The sequence below is a fragment of the Neoarius graeffei genome, chromosome 17 (genome assembly GCF_027579695.1).
Source record: "Neoarius graeffei isolate fNeoGra1 chromosome 17, fNeoGra1.pri, whole genome shotgun sequence".
NCBI classification, from domain to species: domain Eukaryota; kingdom Metazoa; phylum Chordata; class Actinopteri; order Siluriformes; family Ariidae; genus Neoarius; species Neoarius graeffei.
Genome location: NC_083585.1, coordinates 53,191,780 through 53,203,808, shown reverse-complemented (window position 1 = coordinate 53,203,808; position 12,029 = coordinate 53,191,780). Strand labels below are relative to the sequence as shown.

The window sequence follows — 12,029 nt, the reverse complement described above, 5'->3', positions numbered from 1 at the left end:
AGAGAACAGCAGATGCCCCTGTATGTTGCCTTTATCGACCTCACTAAAGCCTTCGACCTGGTCAGCAGAGATGGCCTTTTCAAGATTCTTCCGAAGATCAGCTACCCACCAAAACTGCAGAGCCTGATTGAATCCTTTCACTCCAACATGAAGGGGACAGTACAGTTCAACGGCAGCTCTTCAGTGCCTTTTGATATGCAGCAGAGTGAAACAAGGTTGTGTCCTCGCTTCAACACTCTTTGGGATTGTCTTTGCTGTTCTGCTAAAGCATGCCTTCGGCACAGCAACAGAGGGAATCTACCTGCAGACCAGATCAGATGGCAGGCTCTTCAATCTTGCCCACCTCAGAGCGAAGACAAAGGTTCATGTAGCCCTTATCAGAGACATGCTGTTTGCCGATGATGCAGTTGCAACCCCCACACAGCGTTGACTGCAGTTGCTGATGGACAGATTATCTCAGGCTTGTGAAGACTTTGGCCTGACCATCAGTCTGAAGAAGACTAATATCCTGGGGCAAGATACAGTGGAACCGCCTGTCATCACCTTCAACAACTATGAGCTTGATGCCATCCACCAGTTTACATACCTTGACTCCACCATCACTGACAACCTCTTCTTGGACAGTGAGGTCGACAAGAGGATTGGGAAGACAGCTACAACACTTGCACGCCTCACCACTAGAGTGTGGACGAACCCCAAGCTGACCAAAAAGACCAAGATGGCAGTGTAGAGTGCTTGCATTATCAGCACACTGCTGTACGGCAGCAAGACTTAGATCACATATGCCAGGCAGGAAAAAAAGACTCAACGTCTTCCATCTGAGAAGTATCCATTGCATCCTGGGCATATCATGGCAAGACAAAGTGCCCAACACTGAAGTCCTGTCCCTAGCTGGCTTTCCCAGCATGTACACCCTCCTCAGGCAACACAAATTGTGTTGGCTGGGCCATGTGCACCGCATGAAAGATAGGCGCATCCCAAAAGACCTCTTCTATGGAGAACTGGCAGCTGGAAGGTGAAGCACAGGACGCCCACAGTTGCGATACAAGGATGCCTGCAAAAGAGACATGCGAGCACTTGACATCAACATCAAGACCTGGGAGAACCTTGCAGCTGACTGCTTAAAGTGCTGATGACACGAACATGACTCTATGTAATTTCTTAAATAAACTATACAACATGGCAAACATGTTAGATTTCTGTTATAATTACGTGAAAAGAAGCTGCTGTTACGCGAATATCCAACTTTTAATTGCACAGCACAAGAAAACTGGGTCCATGGCTTGCGGCCAAGCTGTGACGTCAGCGGAAGAACATGCTGCGGTTCACTGGCTGTTCTACTCAGTGGAAATGGCGCATGAAAACGCCGGTCTACTTGGCAGCTGGCATCATAGTTCTGAACAAAAGAACAACCAAATACTGGTACTTTAAGCAGTGATCATGATGGTATGATTTTATCTGATTTTAAATAAATGAGATTGATAATAATGTGAATGTTCACAACTAGTACATACAAACTCTGCAGCTTCTGATTCAGCAGCTGCGTCATACTCCGCAAAAACATCAGAAAGAACCTACAATATAAATGGAAATGCAATACACTAAGCTCAAATGACTTCTGGAAAGTATAATTTCTAATTTTTTTTCTACATATTCTTGAAGTCGGTCATCGGGGTACTTGCTACCATTCCCTAACAACGCATGGCAAAGGGTAAAGTGTAGTGTTGCTACGAGTACTTGCTAAAGCCTCCGGTGGAAGATCCTCGATGTGCTGATAAGACATACAGTTCTATATAACACACAAGTGTCACGATAATCACAAAACAGATGCAAATTGTTAAAATACCTAATTTTTAAGCAATCATGTATTGATCTCTTCCGAATAGAATCTATGATAGCCTACCCTCTTTACCCTTTGCCTCTCGTTGCTAGGCGGCAGTTACATGAAAGCCGCAAGCTTTCACAAGCAAATACATGACTGATATCACGCCGACTTTATGATTACATTTATGATTATCATGAATGTGTACTCTATGATGTGTACTCTATGAGCGCTCTGGAGCGAGTCACTTCCAAGATGGCCGCACAGACCGCATGGTTACTATTTTTAGCATCATGTCGGAGCACTCTATAGCTCTACGTACCTTTATCTTATGTCGTTTCTCAACACATGTTCTGACAGGAGGACTGTCTTTGGAGGAGTCGTCTTGTCCCAGGCGACTGCTGGATCCGGCATAGCTACTAGTAGACCCCCTCTGGAATACTGCAGGCACTGCTGATGGTAGCAACACACGTTTATGCTGAACTGAACACCCAAGAGATTCCTTTAAGCTGGGAAGGGTGTCAAAACAATCCAAATCGAAGTGTTCAGAGCACAGGACGGATGTTGGTGAGGGCTCCCACTTGTCACGAGTGCGCCTGACTTGCCTCACCCACTTCGCATGCTCTGGGAAACTCGAATAAACTTACCCCATCCTTGTGGGTTTTGGAGCAAAAGCCGGCAACAATATATATATATATATATATATATATATATATATATATATATATATATATAATAATGTCTAATAAAAATACTAATAATGATAAACTGAACACCTGCCGCATCAACAACAAACTGGTAAGTTAGGAGGAAGGTTCTTTTGCTGACGTCATATAGCTCCTCCTCCTCCTCCTCCGTCTCCTGGGTGCTGCAGCCCCGTCAAATTTACCCAAATAGCCGCGTTTTTTATCATAACTTGTAAAATAGGCGCCTTCGTGAATTAATATATGGATCATCGGGAATTACTTTTTATGTTATAAAACATCGCCAAAGATGTCAAAAATGTGTCATCAGCACTTTAAGGTGGAGGAGCACCCTGAACCAACACCTCAAGATAGGGGAAGAGAAGCTGATGAACGCTGCAGCAGAAAAGCGAGCACGCACTAAGGAGAGCAACAACTCCAACAGACCAGAGACCATCTACATACTGTATGTGACTTATGCGACAGAGACTGTCACTCCCGCATAGGTCTCTACAGCCACAAGAGGCGCTGCTCCATTTGAGCAGATAGCCAGGATTAGGATGTGAACCCATGGTCAATCATGACCGACGGAGGCCTGCAATGATTTCACACATTATGGAGTTACTATATGGTGGTAAATTACTTTTTTTTTTCTTTGACACGTTATAATGTGGGGCGGCACGGTGGTGTAGTGGTTAGCACTGTCGCCTCACAGCAAGAAGGTCCGGGTTCGAGCCCCGTGGCCGGCGAGGGCCTTTCTGTGCGGAGTTTGCATGTTCTCCCCGTGTCCGCGTGGGTTTCCTCCGGGTGCTCCGGTTTCCCCCACAGTCCAAAGACATGCAGGTTAGGTTAACTGGTGACTCTAAATTGACCGTAGGTGTGAATGTGAGTGTGAATGGTTGTCTGTGTCTATGTGTCAGCCCTGTGATGACCTGGCGACTTGTCCAGGGTGTACCCCGCCTTTCGCCCGTAGTCAGCTGGGATAGGCTCCAGCTTGCCTGCGACCCTGTAGAACAGGATAAAGCGGCTAGAGATAATGAGATGAGACGAGACGTTATAATGTTAGTATGACACTATAGTGTGTCAGAGTAAAAAAAATAAAAATAAAAAGTCATTTAGCACCACAGTGTGTCATAGTAACGCCATAATGTGTGAAATCATATCGTCATAGTTACACCATAGTGTCACTGTAAATTAATGCTTTCTCATAGTAAAACCTGAGTGTATGATATTATGACACTCTATGGTGCTACTAACACCATATTGTAATAAAATAACACCATAATCCTACGATGTCATGGTAAAATATCATATTGTATGAAATTAACAAATGTGTGTGTGTGTGTGTTGCATCAGGGCATTGTTTTTTTTTTTCCCTCCTTTTCTTACAGAGCTGATCAGGGCTGACTAAGCCTGCACATCCATCTGTTGACCCATCTGTCCCTTCACACACACACACACACACACACACACACACACACACACACACACACACACACACACACACACACACTCTTGGAGCTCCTTTCAGAGAGTGTGAGTGAGCAGTGACAGGCGCTGTCCAGGGTGCTGGCACGTCTATCACTCTCCCCACTGTACATCTGTAGTGAGACACCTGTCCTGCTGTCTCTTTGTTTTCACCAGCTCTACTATAACACTGCTGTAATACAGCATACAGCACGATATGAGCATTATCATTCACACCTTCAACACACACACACACACACACGCGCGCGCACACACCCATGTCTTCAGGTCAGTTTGTAACTGTATATACAGTTTGCACAGTAGTGCTAGTTGCATCGTGTATATTTACTGTGAAATCTTTCTACCATCACATTTCACCTACTATTTGTCCATCAGTCCAACACCATCTTCAAACGCCATATTCGTTGACAAAACGAGGAACAATTTTCTGGAATATTGTTTAAATCATGTCACCACAATATGTAGGCTTTGGCCCATGTGTAAAGTCGAGCAAGCTCTTTGTATATTTTCTGTTTGTTTCCTTATTGTTTGCAGCTGACATTCTGAGAGAAGCTCCATATTCAGCATGAGTTCTAATTACCACTTTCCGGTTGAATTGAAACAGACAATGGGATGCATTTTCGGAAAGCAGATCTGTCATCTTCTGAAATTACACCACGGATGAATTTGTTACATTGGAAAGCATGTGGCAGTTCAAAACATCCTTAGATGTGGTCGACGTTCTTATTTTTCAAACTAAGAGCCTGGAATGTATGGTAGTCAGAGATGTAATGAAACAGTTGTATTGTTTTATTAGGATTATATTAGAATTGGACCGAGTGGGCAGAATGGTCAAGAGCACAAGCAGACAGAATGATTACGAAAACCAGTGACATTTTTTTAATAGTTCCTAAATTTCTAGGTCTTAACAGGGTAACTGTGTGCTGTTAACTCTAAACAACTGAGTAATTATGTGGGAAAAATGTTACATACCAGGACCATGTCATTTAAATTACTCTAAAATTTAATCATGGTTCTAGAAAAGCTTATAATAAAACTTTACAAGAACACACAACACCCATAAACACCCTCACATTACATTTCACATAAAAAGAAATTGGAAAATTGTGCTATAAATGAAAGTAGTTAAAATAGGTATGCAAAGTCAACCAGCCAAAAAAATAAAATAAAATAAAGATATAATGTCAGTGCTTGTCGGCATTTGTTCTTGTTCCAACTATTTAGTGTCGTAAAACTTTGTTTCTAATTTCTGTATTATTATTATTATTATTATTATTATTATTTTACATTGAACATACATTTATCTAACCTTTTGAATGGTAGTGTATTCAATAAAGTGATAAAATCATATCTCTTGGATCTGTTTTCATGAACTGAACCTGTACAAGGTCATATTAGGGCCAGTGTAGGAGAAAAAAAAAATACAGAGCTGAGGGAGGGGGAAATATTCTGAATTTCCAAGAATAAAGCTGTGAATTTATGAATAAATCTCAAATATTCTCTGAGATTATAAAGTCAGAAGTCTGCAAAAATAAAAAATAAAAATATGTAGGTACCCTATGGGTCCATGTGGCTACTGCTTATAAATAAAATAGTTTTCTGATCCCATGCCCATACAGTAAATATAGCACATATACATGTTATCAGTGATACTCGCCTCATCTCTTGTAAGCATCACCAAGCTGTGAGTGGCATCAGGGCTCGGAGTATTTTGTTCACCAGTTTTATTTTGCTCAAAATACAGCGCTGTGAACTAGATCTATTTTCAAAATCGCAAGAAAGCACTTGTTCATGAATTGTCTGTCTTAGAAGCATTATTTAGTACTAATGAGCACATTTTGTTTTACAAGTGTAGGGTAAAGACTCTAAAATAAAAAAATCAAATTACACAAGTGTTGCCAGGCAAAACAAACCTTGCCCGGTACCACTTATGATGAATATGAAGGAAGATATCATGGAAAAACAATTTTGACCTTTTTGGTGACCTTGACCTTGATTTTGACCTTGTGTGTGAACATACTTGGCCAATAAACATGGTTCTGATTTTCTGCTGCTCTCAGCCAATCAGAACACACTGCACTGCTCTCAGCCAATCAGAACACACCATACTGTATGATTGATAAACTCTTACATTCTTACAGCATGATGACATAGTGGCTACCGCCTCTATACGAAGCATTAGCCACAAAAACCTTGACCTTGACTGGATGACCCCAAAAATGTTGGAAGTTCTATTTGAGAACAATGCCCATCTATCCTGAAAGTTTCATGAAGATTGATCCAGCCACTTTCCCGTAACATCATTAACAAAAAACAAAGAAACAAGCAAACAAACAAACAAAGAAACCCCACTGAAAACAATACCTCGCCCCCTGGTGGACTCTGTCCCGGGTGAGGTAATAATAAGATAGATAGATAGATACTGTGACTAAAGTCACAGTGATTTGCACTAGCTGTTACAAACCGGGACGTCTGGTCATTGTACCTTATAGATCTGGAGCGGTAAGAGATAGAGAATGACGCTTAGTGAGGAAAAAAAAACATTTCCCTGAATCATTCCAGTTTGGGGCGGCACGGTGGTGTAGTGGTTAGCGCTGTCGCCTCACAGCAAGAAGGTCCGGGTTCGAGCCCCGTGGCCGGCGAGGGCCTTTCGGTGTGGAGTTTGCATGTTCTCCCTGTGTCTGCGTGGGTTTCCTCCGGGTGCTCCGGTTTCCCCCACAGTCCAAAGACATGCAGGTTAGGTTAACTGGTGACTCTAAATTGACCGTAGGTGCGAATGTGAGTGTGAATGGTTGTCTGTGTCTATGTGTCAGCCCTGTGATGACCTGGCGACTTGTCCAGGGTGTACCCCGCCTTTCGCCCGTAGTCAGCTGGGTTAGGCTGCAGATTGCCTGCGACCCTGTAGAACAGGATAAAGCGGCTACAGATAATGAGATGAGATGAGATTCCAGTTTGATGATCCGGATCAGCACCAAAAGTCATAGCAACTTAATTCAGCCCAGAGGTATTCTTCATGTGAAATTTGGTGATGATTGGTTGAAAACTGAGAGAGAAATAGTGTCCTAAAGCATAATAATAATAATAATAATAATAATAGGATGATCGCGGCATGGTGGTGTAGTGGTTAGCGCTGTCGCCTCACAGCAAGAAGGTCCTGGGTTCGAGCCCTGTGACCGGCGAGGGCCTTTCTGTGTGGAGTTTGCATGTTCTCCCCGTGTCCGCGTGGGTTTCCTCCGGGTGCTCCGGTTTCCCCCACAGTCCAAAGACATGCAGGTTAGGTTAACTGGTGACTCTAAATTGAGCGTAGGTGTGAATGTGAGTGTGAATGGTTGTCTGTGTCTATGTGTCAGCCCTGTGATGACCTGGCGACTTGTCCAGGGTGTACCCCGCCTTTCGCCCGTAGTCAGCTGGGATAGGCTCCAGCTTGCCTGCGACCCTGTAGAAGGATAAAGCGGCTAGAGATAATGAGATGAGATGAGATGATGATGATGAAGAGGAATAAGAGGAGGAAGAAGATGATGAAGAGGAGGAACAAGAGGAAGAATATGACAAAGAGGAAGATGAAGAGGAAGAAGAAGAAGAAGAAAAGGAAGACAAGGAAGAAGAGAAGGAAGCTGAAGATGAAGAGGAAGAAGAAGATGAAGAAGGAAGAAGATGAAGAGGAGGAAGATGAAGAAGAAGAAGAAGAAGAGGAAGAAGATGATGATGAAGATGAAGAAGAAGAAAAAGAAGTAGAAAGCAGAGAGATCCTGAATGAGAGTAACAATTTGTGCCAGTGCTGCTAACACAAATTAACAATGAGGGACTTTGTTAAAATGAATACAGAAATATTGCGTGTCTATCTATCTATCTATCTATCTATCTATCTATCTATCTATCTATCTATCTATCTATCTATCTATCTATCTATCTATCTATCTATCTATCTATCATGTATTGTGTATAAACACATAGAATTAAATATGTTACTAGCTAATAAAAAGCATAAAGCTCCATGACAACACCGAATAAAAAGTTTTGGTTCTTACTTTAGTCCAAAAGCAGTTGATAAAAATTTATAACCCCCTCTGGCTTCTTTATGAATAAATAATGTGCCATGTAACGCAAAAATTAAATGCCAGTTGCGCTCAACTCCACTGTCCATACAGAAGGCATGAATGTCTGCACTCGTTTTATTCCATCCTTCTTATTATTAGCAGAGGAAAAGGGTTTACAGCTTGTTTCCTTGTCAAGCCTCAAAATGGTAATTCAGTGCTTGTCAACACTTCAGGACATGGATGAGATTGATGAACGCGGTTATGAATTAAATCTCAACCGAGACATAAAAAGAAATTACACTCAGTATCATGCACCAGAGAAGCACAATTATACCAAATGTCGGCTTAATGACGTGTAAAATAGGGTGTAATCTTGACACCGGAGACTTTGAGCTGTTACAAATGAGCGTTTTGAATCCAGCAGGAGTGTGATGGTATAACTGGTGTCAGAGATTCAGCTGTTTATCCTGGACATGTTTTACAGGCTTTACAGTGGAAAGTAAAACTGGATGATGGGGATTTTAATTATTATGGATGACCAGAGCTGGCCATTGACGTGTTCAGTTTTATGGCTTATACAAAGTTATACACACATTTGTTGTAGAAACTGTTATGTTTATGAAGTTACACTAGTTTAACGATTCAGTTTGTTCAAAAATGTGTAAAAAAAAACCTTTTTTGTTAATGTTAACTCATTCTATAAATCATTAACATTTTTCTTACTCATGCCATAATGTTAACGAAACACAAATATCAGAATTAATATAAATAAAGCAGTCAATATTTTGGTTAATACATTCAAAAAATATATTTTTCATTTGTTTTTTAACATTATTTAACATAATAATTAGCCCCTGAATTAACTAGTATGAATCCTGTCCATGACCAAAAGTGGATCAAAACATTATACATTAAATAAATCTGTTTCAAAAAATAGAAATTGAGTTATACAGCTCAAATATTTTGGCTCCCTATAACAGATAACACTACCTTCTCTTTTTGTATTTCTTTCGTTCTTTATTTGAGATATTACACACTTATTCAAAATTTATAATAAACAAACACAGCATACGCAAATAATTCTTACATCAGTAATTTTAAACAATACTAATAATCTTAATACATTTGAAATTACTTGAATCAATCTAAAAATATATTATTTAATCATTTTTAAAACATTTATTTTACATCGAAAATCAGGTCATTGGGAGTAATTGGATGGAAATTTAGCCTCAGTTCTAAAATTGCATTCTATCACATCAATTAAGTACTGAGCATGATATTAATAAAATAATTAAATACAACCCTGTTTCCAAAAAAGTTGGGACAAAGTACAAATTGTAAATAAAAACGGAATGCAATGATGTGGAAGTTTCAAAATTCCATATTTTATTCAGAATAGAACATAGATGACATATCAAATGTTTAAACTGAGAAAATGTATCATTTAAAGAGAAAAATTAGGTGATTTTAAATGTCATGACAACAACACATCTCGGTGGCACGGTGGTGTAGTGGTTAGCGCTGTCGCCTCACAGCAAGAAGGTCCTGGGTTCGAGCCCCAGGGCCGGCGAGGGCCTTTCTGTGCGGAGTTTGCATGTTCTCCCCGTGTCTGTGTGGGTTTCCTCCGGGTGCTCCGGTTTCCCCCACAGTCCAAAGACATGCAGGTTAGGTTAACTGGTGACTCTAAAATTGAGCGTAGGTGTGAATGTGAGTGTGAATGGTTGTCTGTGTCTATGTGTCAGCCCTGTGATGACCTGGCGACTTGTCCAGGGTGTACCCCGCCTTTCGCCCGTAGTCAGCTGGGATAGGCTCCAGCTTGCCTGCGACCCTGTAGAACAGGATAAAGCGGCTACAGATAATGAGATGAGATAAGATGAGACAACACATCTCAAAAAAGTTGGGACAAGGCCATGTTTACCACTGTGAGACATCCCCTTTTCTCTTTACAACAGTCTGTAAACATCTGGGGACTGAGGAGACAAGTTGCTCAAGTTTAGGGATAGGAATGTTAATCCGTTCTTGTCTAATGTAGGATTCTAGTTGCTCAACTGTCTTAGGTCTTTTTTGTCGTATCTTCCGTTTTATGATGCGCCAAATGTTTTCTATGGGTGAAAGATCTGGACTGCAGGCTGGCCAGTTCAGTACCCGGACCCTTCTTCTATGCAGCCATGATGCTGTAATTGATGCAGTATGTGGTTTGGCATTGTCATGTTGGAAAATGCAAGGTCTTCCCTGAAAGAGACGTCGTCTGGATGGGAGCATATGTTGCTCTAGAACCTGGATATACCTTTCAGCATTGATGGTGTCTTTCCAGATGTGTAAGCTGCCCATGCCACACGCACTAATGCAACCCCATACCATCAGAGATGCAGGCTTCTGAACTGAGCGCTGATAACAACTTGGGTCGTCCTTCTCCTCTTTAGTCCGAATGACACGGCGTCCCTGATTTCCATAAAGAACTTCAAATTTTGATTCGTCTGACCACAGAACAGTTTTCCACTTTGCCACAGTCCATTTTAAATGAGCCTTGGCCCAGAGAAGACGTCTGCGCTTCTGGATCATGTTTAGATGCGGCTTCTTCTTTGATCTATAGAGTTTTAGCTGGCAACGGCGGATGGCACGGTGAATTGTGTTCACAGATAATGTTCTCTGGAAATATTCCTGAGCCCATTTTGTGATTTCCAATACAGAAGCATGGCTGTATGTGATGCAGTGCCGTCTAAGGGCCCGAAGATCACGGGCACCCAGTATGGTTTTCCGGCCTTGACCCTTACGCACAGAGATTCTTCCAGATTCTCTGAATCTTTTGATGATATTATGCACTGTAGATGATGATATGTTCAAACTCTTTGCAATTTTACACTGTCGAACTCCTTTCTGATATTGCTCCACTATTTGTCGGCGCAGAATTAGGGGGATTGGTGATCCTCTTCCCATCTTTACTTCTGAGAGCCGCTGCCACTCCAAGATGCTCTTTTTATACCCAGTCATGTTAATGACCTATTGCCAGTTGACCTAATGAGTTATAATTTGGTCCTCCAACTGTTCCTTTTTTGTACCTCTAACTTTTCCAGCCTCTTATTGCCCCTGTCTCAACTTTTTTGAGATGTGTTGCTGTCATGAAATTTCAAATGAGCCAATATTTGGCATGAAATTTCAAAATGTCTCACTTTCGACATTTGATATGTTGTCTATGTTCTATTGTGAATACAATATCAGTTTTTGAGATTTGTAAATTATTGCAGTCCGTTTTTATTTACAATTTGTACTTGTCCCAACTTTTTTGGAATCGGGGTTGTAATATTGGTTGGCTTTGAGTGGTATATCAGATATTCCATTCAGCTAGCATGATATTGAATGAGTTGAAGACGAGTAGCTGAATGGAATATATCTGATAGACCATGAAAAAAAAGCCAGCCAATATTATTATTATTATTATTATTATTATTATTATTATTATACATACACATTCCTTTCGGGTGTTCAACGCATCTTTCTCTTTCAAAATTCTCTCAAAATCTTCCGTATTTAATGAAGCAAACCTGGCAGCCATGTTTGTTTACAAATAGTCACAGTCTCTCGCTAGCGTGGAAGTTTTACGTCTCCGGCGTGTAATGTCATGTTGTCTTGACAACCATGCAATATCGTAAACCATATTCAATGCTCATTCTCCATTGGTTAGAGTGATGTAATACACGTAGCATAAGTGATATGCTGACAATATCGCATGCTATCAAACCAAATGAATGAAACCCACGAGAAGGGAATAGAACACGTTTTTATTGCATCGAAAAAGCGTCCTGTTTGTATAATAATACTGTAAGTGTTATCGTATAGAAAGTTTTTATTATAATTCCTTGATGTTGGAATTGTAATATAATTTGTTGTTCTGAATGAGAAACCTTTTATTTATTTTGTTCTTTATAAAAACATGAATAAGAGGACAGTGTTCACGTGATAATATTTACTTATCCCTGCTTCAGTTCTACATGTCAC

General features: G+C 40.9%; 1 protein-coding gene across 1 annotated transcript in view; it reads left to right on the top strand.

Moving 5' to 3' along the window:
• The window catches only part of nbeab (neurobeachin b), a 793,085-nt gene that overhangs the window by 382,829 nt on the left and 398,227 nt on the right, over nt 1–12,029 (top strand). The window lies entirely within an intron of this gene.